This window comes from Saccoglossus kowalevskii, chromosome 9 (genome assembly GCF_978046115.1).
Source record: "Saccoglossus kowalevskii chromosome 9, keSacKowa6.1, whole genome shotgun sequence".
NCBI lineage: Eukaryota > Metazoa > Hemichordata > Enteropneusta > Harrimaniidae > Saccoglossus > Saccoglossus kowalevskii.
Genome location: NC_140649.1, coordinates 15,446,977 through 15,465,328, shown reverse-complemented (window position 1 = coordinate 15,465,328; position 18,352 = coordinate 15,446,977). Strand labels below are relative to the sequence as shown.

Below are 18,352 nucleotides of genomic sequence, written 5' to 3'. Positions count from 1 at the left end.
ATTCCCGGTGTGGGAACATCTGTTTTAGATTCCTGGTCAGTTGAACATCGCAGCTTGTACAACATTCTCAAAGACAATTTAAATAAAAGATATAAATTGGCCTCTCGTATTTGTTGCCTTATTACAAGAGAATATATAATACACGACATGCAGTTCATGTCACAAGTATCGTATTATATGCCTTACTTGTGTTTTCCCGATAAATAGGAAACGCCTTCAACGACAACGTCCCATATGTCTGGTGGTTAGGATTTGGCGCTTTCACCGCCAAGGCCCGTGTTCAATTCCCGGTGTGGGAACACCCGTTTTAGATTCCTGGTCAGTTGAACATCGCAGCTTGTATAAAATGCTCATAGACAATTTAATTAAAAGATATAAATTGGCGTCTCGTATTTGTTGCCTTATTACAGGAGAATATATAATGTACGACGTGCAGTTCATGTCACAAGTATCCTATTAAATGCCTTACTTGTATTTTCCCGATAAATAGGAAACGCCTTCATACGACAACGTACCATATGTCTTGTGGTTAGGATTTGGCGCTTTCACCGCCAAGGCCCCGGTTCAATTCCCGGATTGGGAACATCTGTTTTAGATTCCTGGTCAGTTGAACATCGCAGCTTGTACAAAATTCTCAAAGACAATTTAATTAAAAGATATAAATTGGCCTCTCGTATTTGTTGCCTTATTACAAGAGAATATATAATACACAACGTGCAGTTCATGTCACAAGCATCCGATTGTATGCCATACTTGTGATTTCCCGATAAATAGGAAACGCCTTCATACGACAACGTCCCATATGTCTTGTGGTTAGGATTTGGCGCTTTCACAGCCAAGGCCGGGTTCAATTCCCGGTGTGGGAACACCCGTTTTAGATTCCTGTCAGTTGAACATCGCAGCTTGTACAAAATTCTCAAAGACAATTTAAATAAAAGATATAAATTGGCCTGTCGTATTTGTTGCCTTATTTCAAGAGAATATATAATACACGACGTGCAGTTCATGTCACAAACATCTGATTGTATGCCATACTTGTGTTTTCCCGATAAATATGAAACGCCTTCAAATGTCAACGTCCCATATCCTCTAGTGGTTAGGATTTGGCGCTTTCACCGCCAAGGCCCGGGTTCAATTCCCGGTGTGGGAACACCCGTTTTAGATTCCTGGTCAGTTGAACATCGCAGCTTGTACAAAATTCTCAAAGACAATTTAAATAAAAGATATAAATTGGCCGCTCGTATTTGTTGCCTTATTACAAGAGAATATATAATACACAACTTGCATTTCATGTCCCAAACATCCGATTGTATGCCATACTTGTGTTTTCCCGATAAATAGGAAACGCCTTCAAATGGCAACGTCCAATATGGTCTAGAGGTTATGATTTGGCGCTTTCACCGCCAAGGCCCCGGTTCAATTCCCGGATTGGGAACATCTGTTTTAGATTCCTGGTCAGTTGAACATCGCAGCTTGTATAAAATGCTTATAGACAAATTAATTAAAAGATATAAATTGGCCTCTCGTATTTGTTGCCTTATTACAAGAGAATATATAATACACGACGTGTAGTTCATGTCACAAGTATTCTATTATATGCCTTACTTTTGTTTTCCCGATAAATAGGAAACGCCTTCATAAGACAACGTCCCATATGGTCTAGTAATTAGGATTTGGCGCTTTCACCGCCAAGGCCCGGGTTCAATTCCCGGTGTGGGAACACCTGCTTTAGATTACTGGTCAGTTGAACATCGCAGCTTGTATAAAACGCTCATAGACAATTTAATTAAAATATGTAAATTGGCCTCTCGTATTTGTTGCCTTATTACAAGAGAATATATAATACACGACGTGCAGTTCATGTCACAAACATCTGATTGTATGCCATACTTGTGTTTTCCCGATAAATATGAAACGCCTTCAAATGTCAACGTCCCATATCCTCTAGTGGTTAGGATTTGGCGCTTTCACCGCCAAGGCCCGGGTTCAATTCCCGGTGTGGGAACACCCGTTTTAGATTCCTGGTCAGTTGAACATCGCAGCTTGTACAAAATTCTCAAAGACAATTTAAATAAAAGATATAAATTGGCCTCTCGTATTTGTTGCCTTATTACAAGAGAATATATAATACACAACTTGCATTTCATGTCCCAAACATCCGATTGTATGCCATACTTGTGTTTTCCCGGTAAATAGGAAACGCCTTCAAATGGCAACGTCCAATATGGTCTAGAGGTTATGATTTGGCGCTTTCACCGCCAAGGCCCCGGTTCAATTCCCGGATTGGGAACATCTGTTTCAGATTCCTGGTCAGTTGAACATCGCAGCTTGTATAAAATGCTTATAGACAAATTAATTAAAAGATATAAATTGGCCTCTCGTATTTGTTGCCTTATTACAAGAGAATATATAATACACGACGTGTAGTTCATGTCACAAGTATTCTGTTATATGCCTTACTTGTGTTTTCCCGATAAATAGGAAACGCCTTTATAAGACCACATCCCATATGGTGTAGTGGTTAGGATTTGGCGCTTTCACCGCCAATGCCCGGGTTCAATTCCCGGTGTGGGAACACCTGTTTTAGATTCCTGGACAGTTGAACATCGCAGCTTGTATAAAATTCTCAAAGACAATTTAATTATAATTAAAAGATATAAATTGGCCTCTCGTATTTGTTGCCTTATTACAAGAGAATATATAATACACGACGGCCAGTTCATGTCACAAGCATCCGATTGTATGCCATACTTGTGTTTTCCCGATAAATAGGAAACGCTTTCAAATGATAACGTCCCATATGTTCTAGTGGTTAGGATTTGGCGCTTTCACCGCCAAGGCCTGGATTCAATACCCGGTGTGGGAACACCTGTTTTAGATTCCTGGTCAGTTGAACATCGCAGCTTGTCAAATATTCTCAAAGACAATTTAATTAAAAGATATAAATTGGCCTCTCGTATTTGTTGCCTTATTACAAGAGAATATATAATACACGACGTGCAGTTCATGTCACAAGTATCGTATTATATGCCTTACTTGTGTTTTCCCGATAAATAGGAAACGCCTTCATACGACAACGTCCCATATGTCCAGTGGTTAGGATTTGGCGCTTTCACCGCCAAGGCCCGGGTTCAATTCCCGGTGTGGGAACACCTGTTTTAGATTCCTGGTCAGTTGAACTACGCAGCTTGTATAAAACGCTCATAGACAATTTAATTAAAAGATTTAAATTGGCCTCTCGTATTTGTTGCCTTATTAAAAGAGAATATATAATACACGACGTGCAGTTCATGTCACAAGTATCCTATTATATGCCTTACTTGTGTTTTCCCGATAAATAGGAAACGCCTTCATACGACAACGTCCCATATGTCTAGTGGTTAGGATTTGGCGCTTTCACCGCCAAGGCCCTGGTTCAATTCCCGGTGTGGGAACACCTGTTTTAGATTCCTGGTCAGTTGAACATCGCAGCTTGTACAAAATTCTCAAAGACAATTTAAATAAAAGATATAAATTGGCCTCTCGTATTTGTTGCCTTATTACAAGAGAATATATAATACACGACGTGCAGTTCATGTCACAAGTATCGTATTATATGCCTTACTTGTGTTTTCCCGATAAATAGGAAACGCCTTCATACGACAACGTCCCATATGTCCAGTGGTTAGGATTTGGCGCTTTCACCGCCAAGGCCCGGGTTCAATTCCCGGTGTGGGAACACCTGTTTTAGATTCCTGGTCAGTTGAACTACGCAGCTTGTATAAAACGCTCATAGACAATTTAATTAAAAGATTTAAATTGGCCTCTCGTATTTGTTGCCTTATTAAAAGAGAATATATAATACACGACGTGCAGTTCATGTCACAAGTATCCTATTATATGCCTTACTTGTGTTTTCCCGATAAATAGGAAACGCCTTCATACGACAACGTCCCATATGTCTAGTGGTTAGGATTTGGCGCTTTCACCGCCAAGGCCCTGGTTCAATTCCCGGTGTGGGAACACCTGTTTCAGATTCCTGGTCAGTTGAACATCGCAGCTTGTACAAAATTCTCAAAGACAATTTAAATAAAAGATATAAATTGGCCTCTCGTATGTGTTGCCTTATTACAAGAGAATATATAATACACGACGTGCAGTTCATGTCACAAGTATCGTATTATATGCCTTACTCGTGTTTTCCCGATAAATAGGAAACGCCTTCATACGACAACGTCCCATATGTCTAGTGGTTAGGATTTGGCGCTTTCACCGCCAAGGCCCGTGTTCAATTCCCGGTGTGGGAACACCCGTTTAAGATTCCTGGTCAGTTGAACATCGCAGCTTGTATAAAATGCTCATAGACAATTTAATTAAAAGATATAAATTGGCGTCTCGTATTTGTTGCCTTATTACAAGAGAATATATAATGCACGACCTGCAGTTCATGTCACAAGTATCCTATTAAATGCCTTACTTGTGTTTTCCCGATAAATAGGAAACGCCTTCAAATGTCAACGTCCCATATGCTCTAGTGGTTAGGATTTGGCGCTTTCGCCGCCAAGGCCCGGGTTCAATTCCCGGTGTGGGAACACCTGTTTTAGATTCCTGGACAGTTGAACATCGCAGCTTGTATAAAATTCTCAAAGACAATTTAAATAAAAGATATAAATTGGCCTCTCGTATTTGTTGCCTTATTACAAGAGAATATATAATACACGACGTGCAGTTCATGTCACAAGCATCCGATTGTATGCTATACTTTTGTTTTCCCGATAAATAGGAAACGCCTTCATACGACAACGTCCCATATGTCTTGTGGTTAGGATTTGGCGCTTTCACCGCCAAGGCCCGGGTTCAATTCCCGGTGTGGGAACACCGGTTTTAGGTTCCTGGTCAGTTGAACATCGCAGCTTGTACAAAATTCTCAAAGACAATTTAAATAAAAGATATAAATTGGCCTCTCGTATTTGTTGCCTTATTACAAGAGAATATATAATACACGACGTGCAGTTCATGTCACAAGTATCGTATTATATGCCTTACTTGTGTTTTCCCGATAAATAGGAAACGCCTTCATACGACAACGTCCCATATGTCTAGTGGTTAGGATTTGGCGCTTTCACCGCCAAGGCCCGTGTTCAATTCCCGGTGTGGGAACACCCGTTTTAGATTCCTGGTCAGTTGAACATCGCAGCTTGTATAAAATGCCCATAGACAATTTAATTAAAAGATATAAATTGGCGTCTCGTATTTGATGAATGATTACAAGAGAATATATAATGCACGACGTGCAGTTCATGTCACAAGTATCCTATTAAATGCATTACTTGTGTTTTCCCGATAAATAGGAAACCCCTTCAAATGTCAACGTCCCATATGCTATAGTGGTTAGGATTTGGCGCTTTCACCGCCAAGGCTCGGGTTCAATTCCCGGTGTGGGAACACCCTTTTTAGATTCCTGGTCAGTTGAACATCGCAGCTTGTACAAAATTCTCAAAGACAATTTAAATAAAAGATATAAATTGGCCTCTCGTATTTGTTGCCTTATTACAAGAGAATATATAATACACGACGTGCAGTTCATGTCACAAGAATCCTATTATATGCCTTACTTGTGTTTTCCCGATAAATAGGATACGCCTTCATACGACAACGTCCCATATGTCTTGTGGATAGGATTTGGCGCTTTCACCGCCAAGGCACGGGTTCAATTCCCGGTGTGGGAACACCAGTTTTAGGTTCCTGGTCAGTTGAACATCGCAGCTTGTACAAAATTCTCAAAGACAATTTAAATAAAAGATATAAATTGGCCTCTCGTATTTGTTGCCTTATTACCAGAGAATATATAATACACGACGTGCAGTTCATGTCACAAGCATCCGATTGTATGCCATACTTGTGTTTTCCCGATAAATAGGAAACGCTTTCAAATGATAACGCCCCATATGTTCTAGTGGTTAGGATTTGGCGCTTTCACCGCCAAGGCCTGGGTTCAATTCCCGGTGTGGGAACACCTGTTTTAGATTCCTGGTCAGTTGAACATCGCAGCTTGTATAAAACGCTCATAGACAATTTAATTAAACTATATAAATTGGCCTCTCGTATTTGTTGCCTTATTACAAGAGAATATATAATACACGACGTGCAGTTCATGTCACAAACATCTGATTGTATGCCATACTTGTGTTTTCCCGATAAATAGGAAACGCCTTCATACGACAACGTCCCATATGCTCCAGTGGTTAGGATTTTGCGCTTTCACCGCCAAGGCTCGGGTTCAATTCCCGGTGTGGGAACACCCGTTTTAGATTCCTGGTCAGTTGAACATCGCAGCTTGTACAAAATTCTCAAAGACAATTTAAACAAAAGATATAAATTGGCCTCTCGTATTTGTTGCCTTATTACAAGAGAATATATAATACACGACGTGCAGTTCATGTCACAAGTATCGTATTATATGCCTTACTTGTGTTTTCCCGATAAATAGAAAACGCTTCATACGACAACGTCCCATATGTCTATTGGTTAGGATTTGGCGCTTTCACCGCCAAGGCCCGGGTTCAATTCCCGGTGTGGGAACACCTGTTTTAGATTCCTGGTCAGTTGAACATCGCAGCTTGTATAAAATGCTCATAGACAATTTAATTAAAAGATTTAAATTGGCCTCTCGTATTTGTTGCCTTATTACAAGAGAATATATAATACACGACGTGCAGTTCATGTCACAAGCATCCGATTGTATGCCATACTTGTGTTTTCCCGATAAATAGGAAACGCTTTCAAATGATAACGTCCCATATGTTCTAGTGGTTAGGATTTGGCGCTTTCACCGCCAAGGCCCGGGTTCAATTCCCGGTGTGGGAACACCTGTTTTAGATTCCTGGTCAGTTGAACATCGCAGCTTGTATAAAATTCTCAAAGACTATTTAATTAAAAGATATAAATTGGCCTCTCGTATTTGTTGCCTTATTACAAAAGAATATATAATACACGACGTGCAATTCATGTCACAAGCATCCGATTGTATGCCATACTTGTGTTTTCCCGATAAATAGGAAACGCTTTCAAATGATAACGTCCCATATGTTCTAGTGGTTAGGATTTGGCGCTTTCACCGCCAAGGCCTGGGTTCAATTCCCGGTGTGGGAACACCTGTTTTAGATTCCTGGTCAGTTGAACATCGCAGCTTGTATAAAACGCTCATAAACAATTTAATTAAACTATATAAATTGACCTCTCGTATTTGTTGCCTGATTACAAGAGAATATATAATACACGACGTGCAGTTCATGTCACAAGCATCCGATTGTATGCCATACTTGTGTTTTCCCGATAAATATGAAACGCCTTCATACGACAACGTCCCATATGTCTTGTGGTTAGGATTTGGCGCTTTCACCGCCAAGGCCCGGGTTCAATTCCCGGTGTGGGAACACCTGTTTTAGATTCCTGGTCAGTTGAACATCGCAGCTTGTACAAAATTCTCAAAGACAATTTAAATAAAAGATATAAATTGGCCTCTCGTATTTGTTGCCTTATTACAAGAGAATATATAATACACGACGTGCAGTTCATGTCACAAGTATCGTATTATATGCCTTACTTGTGTTTTCCCGATAAATAGGAAACGCTTCATACGACAACGTCCCATATGTCTATTGGTTAGGATTTGGCGCTTTCACCGCCAAGGCCCGGGTTCAATTCCCGGTGTGGGAACACCAGTTTTAGATTCCTGGTCAGTTGAACATCGCAGCTTGTATAAAATGCTCATAGACAATTTAATTAAAAGATATAAATTGGCGTCTATATTTGTTGCCTTATTACAAGAGAATATATAATGCACGACGTGCAGTTCATGTCACAATTATCGTATTATATGCCTTACTTGTGTTTTTCCCGATAAATAGGAAACGCCTTCATACGACAACGTCCTATATGTCTTGTGGTTAGGATTTGGCGCTTTCACCGCCAAGGCCCGTTATCAATTTCCGGTGTGGGAACACCCGTTTTAGATTCCTGGTCAGTTGAACATCGCAGCTTGTTTAAAATGCTCATAGACAATTTAATTAAAAGATATAAATTGGCGTCTCGTATTTGTTGCCTTATTACAAGAGAATATATAATGCACGACGTGCAGTTCATGTCACAAGTATCCTGTTAAATGCCTTACTTGTGTTTTCCCGATAAATAGGAAAGGCCTTCGAATGTCAACGTCCCATATGATCTAGTGGTTAGGATTTGGCGCTTTCACCGCCAAGGCTCGGGATCAATTCCCGGTGTGGGAACACCCGTTTTAGATTCCTGGTCAGTTGAACATCGCAGCTTGTACAAAATTCTCAAAGACAATTTAAATAAAAGATATAAATTGGCCTCTCGTATTTGTTGCCTTATTACAAGAGAATATATAATACACAACTTGCAGTTCATGTCCCAAGCATCCGATTGTATGCCATACTTGTGTTTTCCCGATAAATAGGAAACGCCTTCAAATGTCAACGTCCCATATGCTCTAGTGGTTAGGATTTGGCGCTTTCACCGCCAAGGCTCGGGTTCAATTCCCGGTGTGGGAACACCCGTTTTAGATTCCTGGTCAGTTGAACATCGCAGCTTGTACAAAATTCTCAAAGACAATTTAATTAAAAGATATAAATTGGCCTCTCGTATTTGTTGCCTTGTTACAAGAGAATATATAATACACAACGTGCGGTTCATGTCACAAGCATCCGATTGTATGCCATACTTGTGATTTCCCGATAAATAGGAAACGCCTTCATACGACAACGTCCCATATGTCTTGTGGTTAGGATTTGGCGCTTTCACCGCCAAGGCCCGTGATCAATTTCCGGTGTGGGAACAGCCGTTTTAGATTCCTGGTCAGTTGAACATCGCAGCTTGTTTAAAATGCTCATAGACAATTTAATTAAAAGATATAAATTGGCGTCTCGTATTTGTTGCCTAATTACAAGAGAATATATAATGCACGACGTGCAGTTCATGTCACAAGTATCCTGTTAAATGCCTTACTTGTGTTTTCCCGATAAATAGGAAACGCCTTCAAATGTCAACGTCCCATATGCTCTAGTGGTTAGGATTTGGCGCTTTCACCGCCAAGGCTCGGGTTCAATTCCCGGTGTGGGAACACCCGTTTTAGATTCCTGGTCAGTTGAACATCGCAGCTTGTACAAAATTCTCAAAGACAATTTAATTAAAAGATATAAATTGGCCTCTCGTATTTGTTGCCTTGTTACAAGAGAATATATAATACACAACGTGCGGTTCATGTCACAAGCATCCGATTGTATGCCATACTTGTGATTTCCCGATAAATAGGAAATGCCTTCATACGACAACGTCCCATATGTCTTGTGGTTAGGATTTGGCGCTTTCACCGCCATGGCCCGGGTTAAATTTCCGGTGTGGGAACACCTGTTTTAGGTTCCTGGTCAGTTGAACATCGCAGCTTGTACAAAATTCTCAAAGACAATTTAAATAAAAGATATAAATTGGCCTCTCGTATTTGTTGCCTTATTACAAGAGAATATATAATACACGACGTGCAGTTCATGTCACAAGTATCGTATTATATGCCTTACTTGCGTTTTCCCGCTAAATAGGAAACGCCTTCATACGACAACGTCCCATTTGTCTAGTGGTTAGGATTTGGCGCTTTCACCGCCAAGGCCCGTGTTCAATTCCCGGTGTGGGAACACCCGTTTTAGATTCCTGGTCAGTTGAACATCGCAGCTTGTATAAAATGCTCATAGACAATTTAATTAAAAGATATAAATTGGCGTCTCGTATTTGTTGCCTTATTACAAGAGAATATATAATGCACGACGTGCAGTTCATGTCACAAGTATACTATTAAATGCCTTACTTGTGTTTTCCCGATAAATAGGAAACGCCTTCATATGTCAACGTCCCATATGCTCTAGTGGTTAGGATTTGGCGCTTTCACCGCCAAGGCTCGGGTTCAATTCCCGGTGTGGGAACACCGGTTTTAGATTCCTGGTCAGTTGAACATCGCAGCTTGTACAAAATTCTCAAAGACAATTTAAATAAAAGATATAAATTGGTCTCTCGTATTTGTTGCCTTATTACAAGAGAATATATAATACACGACGTGCAGTTCATGTCACAAGTATCGTATTATATGCCTTACTTGTGTTTTCCCGATAAATAGGAAACGCCTTCATACGACAACGTCCCATATGGTCTTGTGGTTAATATTTGGCGCTTTCACCGCCAAGGCCCGGGTTCAATTCCCGGTTTGGGAATACCTGTTTTAGATTCCTGGTCAGTTGAACATCGCAGCTTGTATAAAATTCTCAAAGACAATTTAATTAAAAGATATAAATTGGCCTCTCGTATTTGTTGCCTTATTACAAGAGAATATATAATACACCACTTGCAGTTCATGTCCCAAGCATCCGATTGTATGCCATACTTGTGTTTTCCCGATAAATAGGAAACGCTTTCAAATGATAACGTCCCATATGTTCTAGTGGTTAGGATTTGGCGCTTTCACCGCCATGGCCTGGGTTCAATTCCCGGTGTGGGAACACCTGTTTTAGATTCTTGGTCAGTTGAACATCGCAGCTTGTATAAAACGCTCATAGACAATTTAATTAAAATATATAAATTGGCCTCTCGTATTTGTTGCCTTATTACAAGAGAATATATAATACACGACGTGCAGTTCATGTCACAAACATCTGATTGTATGCCATACTTGTGTTTTCCCGATAAATAGGAAACGCCTTCATACGACATCGTCCCATATGGTCTAGTGGTTAGGCTTTGGCGTTTTCACCGCCAAGGCCCGGGTTCATTTTCCGGTGTGGTAACACCTGGTTTAGATTCCTGGTCAGTTGAACATCGCAGCTTGTATAAAATGCTCATAGACAATTTAATTAAAAGATATAAATTGGCGTCTCCTATTTGTTGCCTTATTACAAGAGAATATATAATACACGACGTGCAGTTCATGTCACAAACATCTGATTGTATGCCATACTTGTGTTTTCCCGATAAATAGGAAACGCCTTCATACGACAACGTCCCATATGCTATAGTGGTTAGGATTTGGCGTTTTCACCGCCAAGGCCCGGGTTCAATTCCCGGTGTGGGAATACCTGTTTTAGATTCCTGGTCAGTTGAACATCGCAGTTTGTACAAAATTCTCAAAGACAATTTAAATAAAAGATATAAATTGGTCTCTCGTATTTGTTGCCTTATTACCAGAGAATATATAATACACGACGTGCAGTTCATGTCACAAACATCCGATTGTATGCCATACTTGTGTTTTCCCGATAAATAGGAAACGCTTTCAAATGATAACGTCCCATATGTTCTAGTGGTTAGGTATTGGCGCTTTCACCGCCAAGGCCTGGGTTCAATTCCCGGTGTGGGAACACCTGTTTTAGATTCCTGGTCAGTTGAACATCGCAGCTTGTATAAAACGCTCATAGACAATTTAATTAAACTATATAAATTGGCCTCTCGTATTTGTTGCCTTATTACAAGAGAATATATAATACACGACGTGCAGTTCATGTCACAAACATCTGATTGTATGCCATACTTGTGTTTTCCCGATAAATAGGAAACGCCTTCATACGACAACGTCCCATATGCTCTAGTGGTTAGGATTTGGCGTTTTCACCGCCAAGGCCCGGGTTCAATTCCCGGTGTGGTAACACCTGTTTTATATTCCTGGTCAGTTGAACATCGCAGCTTGTATAAAATTCTCAAAGACAATTTAAATAAAAGATATAAATTGGCCTCTCGTATTTGTTGCCTTATTACAAGAGAATATATAATACACGACGTGCAGTTCATGTCACAAGCATCCGATTGTATGCCATACTTGTGTTTTCCCGATAAATAGGAAACGCCTTCATACGACAACGTCCCATATGTCCAGTGGTTAGGATTTGGCGCTTTCACCGCCAAGGCCCGGGTTCAATTCCCGGTGTGGGAACACCTGTTTTAGATTCCTGGTCAGTTGAACATCGCAGCTTGTATAAAATGAACATAGACAATTTAATTAAAAGATTTAAATTGGCCTCTTGTATTTGTTGCCTTATTACAAGAGAATATATAATACACGACGTGCAGTTCATGTCACAAGTATCCGATTATATGCCTTACTTGTGTTTTCCCGATAAATAGGAAACGCCTTCATACGACAACGTCCCATATGTCTAGTGGTTAGGATTTGGCGCTTTCACCGCCAAGGCCCGGGTTCAATTCCCGGTGTGGGAACACCTGTTTTAGATTCCTGGACAGTTGAACATCGCAGCTTGTATAAAATTCTCAAAGACAATTTAAATAAAAGATATAAATTGGCCTCTCGTATTTTTTGCCTTATTACAAGAGAATATATAATACACGACGTGCAGTTCATGTCACAAGTATTGTATTATATGCCTTACTTGTGTTTTCCTGATAAATAGGAAACGCCTTAATACGACAACGTCCCATATGTCTAGTGGTTAGGATTTGGCGCTTTCACCGCCAAGGCCCGTGTTCAATTCCCGGTGTGGGAACACCCGTTTTAGATTCCTGGTCAGTTGAACATCGCAGCTTGTATAAAATGCTCATGAACAATTTAATTAAAAGATATAAATTGGCGTCTCGTATTTGTTGCCTTATTACAAGAGAATATATAATTCACGACGTGCAGTTCATGTCACAAGTATCCTATTAAATGCCTTACTTGTGTTTTCCCGATAAATAGGAAACGCCTTCAAATGTCAACGTCCCATATGCTCTAGTGGTTAGGATTTGGCGCTTTCACCGCCAAGGCTCGGGTTCAATTCCCGGTGTGGGAACACCCGTTTTAGATTCCTGGTCAGTTGAACATCGCAGCTTGTACAAAATTCTCAAAGACAATTTAAATAAAAGATATAAATTGGCCTCTCGTATTTGTTGCCTTATTACAAGAGAATATATAATACACGACGTGCAGTTCATGTCACAAGTATCCTATTATATGCCTTACTTGTGTTTTCCCGATAAATAGGATACGCCTTCATACGACAACGTCCCATATGGTCTAGTGGTTAGGATTTGGCGCTTTCACCGCCAAGGCCTCGGTTCAATTCCCGGATTGGGAACATCTGTTTTAGCTTCCTGGTCAGTTGAACATCGCAGCTTGTACAAAATTCTCAAAGACAATTTAAATAAAAGATATAAATTGGCCTCTCGTATTTGTTGCCTTATTACAAGAGAATATATAATACACGACGTGCAGTTCATGTCACAAGTATTCTGTTATATGCCTTACTTGTGTTTTCCCGATAAATAGGAAACGCCTTTACAAGACCACGTCCCATATGGTCTATCAGTTAGGATTTGGCGCTTTCACCGCCAAGGCCCGGGTTCAATTCCTGGTGTGGGAACACCTGTTTTAGGTTCCTGGTCAGTTGAACATCGCAGCTTGTACAAAATTCTGAAAGACAATTTAAATAAAAGATATAAATTGGCCTCTCGTATTTGTTGCCTTATTACAAGAGAATATATAATACATGACGTGCAGTTCATGTCACAAGTATTCTGTTATATGCCTTACTTGTGTTTTCCCGATAAATAGGAAACGCCTTTATCGCGTCCCATATGGTCTAGTGGTTAGGATTTGGCGCTTTCACCGCCAAGGCCCGGGTTCAATTCCCGGTGTGGGAACACCTGTTTTAGATTCCTGGTCAGTTGAACATCGCAGTTTGTACAAAATTCTCAAAGACAATTTAAATAAAAGATATAAATTGGTCTCTCGTATTTGTTGCCTTATTACCAGAGAATATATAATACACGACGTGCAGTTCATGTCACAAACATCCGATTGTATGCCATACTTGTGTTTTCCCGATAAATAGGAAACGCATTCAAATGATAACGTCCCATATGTTCTAGTGGTTAGGTATTGGCGCTTTCACCGCCAAGGCCTGGGTTCAATTCCCGGTGTGGGAACACCTGTTTTAGATTCCTGGTCAGTTGAACATCGCAGCTTGTACAAAATTCTCAAAGACAATTTAAATAAAAGATATAAATTGGCCTCTCGTATTTGTTGCCTTATTACAAGAGAATATATAATACACGACGTGCAGTTCATGTCACAAGTATTCTGTTATATGCCTTACTTGTGTTTTCCCGATAAATAGGAAACGCCTTTATAAGACCACGTCCCATATGGTCTATCAGTTAGGATTTGGCGCTTTCACCGCCAAGGCCCGGGTTCAATTCCTGGTGTGGGAACACCTGTTTTAGGTTCCTGGTCAGTTGAACATCGCAGCTTGTACAAAATTCTGAAAGACAATTTAAATAAAAGATATAAATTGGCCTCTCGTATTTGTTGCCTTATTACAAGAGAATATATAATACATGACGTGCAGTTCATGTCACAAGTATTCTGTTATATGCCTTACTTGTGTTTTCCCGATAAATAGGAAACGCCTTTATAAGACCGCGTCCCATATGGTCTAGTGGTTAGGATTTGGCGCTTTCACCGCCAAGGCCCGGGTTCAATTCCCGGTGTGGGAACACCTGTTTTAGATTCCTGGTCAGTTGAACATCGCAGCTTGTATAAAACGCTCATAGACAATTTAATTAAACTATATAAATTGGCCTCTCGTATTTGTTGCCTTATTACAAGAGAATATATAATACACGACGTGCAGTTCATGTCACAAACATCTGATTGTATGCCATACTTGTGTTTTCCCGATAAATAGGAAACGCCTTCATACGACAACGTCCCATATGCTCTAGTGGTTAGGATTTGGCGTTTTCACCGCCAAGGCCCGGGTTCAATTCCCGGTGTGGTAACACCTGTTTTATATTCCTGGTCAGTTGAACATCGCAGCTTGTATAAAATTATCAAAGACAATTTAAATAAAAGATTTAAATTGGCCTCTCGTATTTGTTGCCTTATTACAAGAGAATATATAATACACGACGTGCAGTTCATGTCACAAGCATCCGATTGTATGCCATACTTGTGTTTTCCCGATAAATAGGAAACGCCTTCATACGACAACGTCCCATATGTCCAGTGGTTAGGATTTGGCGCTTTCACCGCCAAGGCCCGGGTTCAATTCCCGGTGTGGGAACACCTGTTTTAGATTCCTGGTCAGGTGAACATCGCAGCTTGTATAAAATGAACATAGACAATTTAATTAAAAGATTTAAATTGGCCTCTTGTATTTGTTGCCTTATTACAAGAGAATATATAATACACGACGTGCAGTTCATGTCACAAACATCTGATTGTATGCCATACTTGTGTTTTCCCGATAAATAGGAAACGCCTTCATACGACAACGTCCCATATGTCCAGTGGTTAGGATTTGGCGCTTTCACCGCCAAGGCCCGGGTTCAATTCCCGGTGTGGGAACACCTGTTTTAGATTCCTGGTCAGGTGAACATCGCAGCTTGTATAAAATGAACATAGACAATTTAATTAAAAGATTTAAATTGGCCTCTCGTATTTGTTGCCTTATTACAAGAGAATATATAATACACGACGTGCAGTTCATGTCACAAGTATCCTATTATATGCCTTACTTGTGTTTTCCCGATAAATAGGAAACGCCTTCATACGACAACGTCCCATATGTCTAGTGGTTAGGATTTGGCGCTTTCACCGCCAAGGCCCGGGTTCAATTCCCGGTGTGGGAACACCTGTTTTAGATTCCTGGACAGTTGAACATCGCAGCTTGTATAAAATTCTCAAAGACAATTTAAATAAAAGATATAAATTGGCCTCTCGTATTTTTTGCCTTATTACAAGAGAATATATAATACACGACGTGCAGTTCATGTCACAAGTATCGTATTATATGCCTTACTTGTGTTTTCCTGATAAATAGGAAACGCCTTAATACGACAACGTCCCATATGTCTAGTGGTTAGGATTTGGCGCTTTCACCGCCAAGGCCCGTGTTCAATTCCCGGTGTGGGAACACCCGTTTTAGATTCCTGGTCAGTTGAACATCGCAGCTTGTATAAAATGCTCATAGACAATTTAATTAAAAGATATAAATTGGCGTCTCGTATTTGTTGCCTTATTACAAGAGAATATATAATTCACGACGTGCAGTTCATGTCACAAGTATCCTATTAAATGCCTTACTTGTGTTTTCCCGATAAATAGGAAACGCCTTCAAATGTCAACGTCCCATATGCTCTAGTGGTTAGGATTTGGCGCTTTCACCGCCAAGGCTCGGGTTCAATTCCCGGTGTGGGAAGACCCGTTTTAGATTCCTGGTCAGTTGAACATCGCAGCTTGTACAAAATTCTCAAAGACAATTTAAATAAAAGATATAAATTGGCCTCTCGTATTTGTTGCCTTATTACAAGAGAATATATAATACACGACGTGCAGTTCATGTCACAAGTATCCTATTATATGCCTTACTTGTGTTTTCCCGATAAATAGGATACGCCTTCATACGACAACGTCCCATATGGTCTAGTGGTTAGGATTTGGCGCTTTCACCGCCAATGCCTCGGTTCAATTCCCGGATTGGGAACATCTGTTTTAGCTTCCTGGTCAGTTGAACATCGCAGCTTGTACAAAATTCTCAAAGACAATTTAAATAAAAGATATAAATTGGCCTCTCGTATTTGTTGCCTTATTACAAGAGAATATATAATACACGACGTGCAGTTCATGTCACAAGTATTCTGTTATATGCCTTACTTGTGTTTTCCCGATAAATAGGAAACGCCTTTATAAGACCACGTCCCATATGGTCTATCAGTTAGGATTTGGCGCTTTCACCGCCAAGGCCCGGGTTCAATTCCTGGTGTGGGAACACCTGTTTTAGGTTCCTGGTCAGTTGAACATCGCAGCTTGTACAAAATTCTGAAAGACAATTTAAATAAAAGATATAAATTGGCCTCTCGTATTTGTTGCCTTATTACAAGAGAATATATAATACATGACGTGCAGTTCATGTCACAAGTATTCTGTTATATGCCTTACTTGTGTTTTCCCGATAAATAGGAAACGCCTTTATAAGACCGCGTCCCATATGGTCTAGTGGTTAGGATTTGGCGCTTTCACCGCCAAGGCCTGGGTTCAATTCCCGGTGTGGGAACACCTGTTTTAGATTCCTGGTCAGTTGAACATCGCAGCTTGTATAAAATTCTCAAAGACAATTTAATTAAAAGATATAAATTGGCCTCTCGTATTTGTTGCCTTATTACAAAAGAATATATAATACACGACGTGCAATTCATGTCACAAGCATCCGATTGTATGCCATACTTGTGTTTTCCCGATAAATAGGAAACGCTTTCAAATGATAACGTCCCATATGTTCTAGTGGTTAGGATTTGGCGCTTTCACCGCCAAGGCCTGGGTTCAATTCCCGGTGTGGGAACACCTGTTTTAGATTCCTGGTCAGTTGAACATCGCAGCTTGTATAAAACGCTCATAAACAATTTAATTAAACTATATAAATTGACCTCTCGTATTTGTTGCCTGATTACAAGAGAATATATAATACACGACGTGCAGTTCATGTCACAAGCATCCGATTGTATGCCATACTTGTGTTTTCCCGATAAATATGAAACGCCTTCATACGACAACGTCCCATATGTCTTGTGGTTAGGATTTGGCGCTTTCACCGCCAAGGCCCGGGTTCAATTCCCGGTGTGGGAAGACCCGTTTTAGATTCCTGGTCAGTTGAACATCGCAGCTTGTACAAAATTCTCAAAGACAATTTAAATAAAAGATATAAATTGGCCTCTCGTATTTGTTGCCTTATTACAAGAGAATATATAATACACGACGTGCAGTACATGTCACAAGTATCCTATTATATGCCTTACTTGTGTTTTCCCGATAAATAGGATACGCCTTCATACGACAACGTCCCATATGGTCTAGTGGTTAGGATTTGGCGCTTTCACCGCCAAGGCCTCGGTTCAATTCCCGGATTGGGAACATCTGTTTTAGCTTCCTGGTCAGTTGAACATCGCAGCTTGTACAAAATTCTCAAAGACAATTTAAATAAAAGATATAAATTGGCCTCTCGTATTTGTTACCTTATTACAAGAGAATATATAATACACGACGTGCAGTTCATGTCACAAGTATTCTGTTATATGCCTTACTTGTGTTTTCCCGATAAATAGGAAACGCCTTTATAAGACCACGTCCCATATGGTCTATCAGTTAGGATTTGGCGCTTTCACCGCCAAGGCCCGGGTTCAATTCCTGGTGTGGGAACACCTGTTTTAGGTTCCTGGTCAGTTGAACATCGCAGCTTGTACAAAATTCTGAAAGACAATTTAAATAAAAGATATAAATTGGCCTCTCGTATTTGTTGCCTTATTACAAGAGAATATATAATAC

General features: G+C 40.2%; 3 non-coding genes across 3 annotated transcripts; all 3 read left to right on the top strand.

Moving 5' to 3' along the window:
- Window positions 1-13,599: 13,599 nt before the first annotated feature.
- On the top strand, window positions 13,600-13,671 carry TRNAE-UUC (transfer RNA glutamic acid (anticodon UUC)). The gene has a single exon. It is a non-coding gene; the product is annotated as a tRNA-Glu (tRNA).
- Window positions 13,672-14,454: 783 nt separating this feature from the next.
- Window positions 14,455-14,526, top strand: TRNAE-UUC (transfer RNA glutamic acid (anticodon UUC)). The gene has a single exon. It is a non-coding gene; the product is annotated as a tRNA-Glu (tRNA).
- Window positions 14,527-17,015: 2,489 nt separating this feature from the next.
- Window positions 17,016-17,087, top strand: TRNAE-UUC (transfer RNA glutamic acid (anticodon UUC)). Its single transcript has one exon. It is a non-coding gene; the product is annotated as a tRNA-Glu (tRNA).
- Window positions 17,088-18,352: the final 1,265 nt, after the last annotated feature.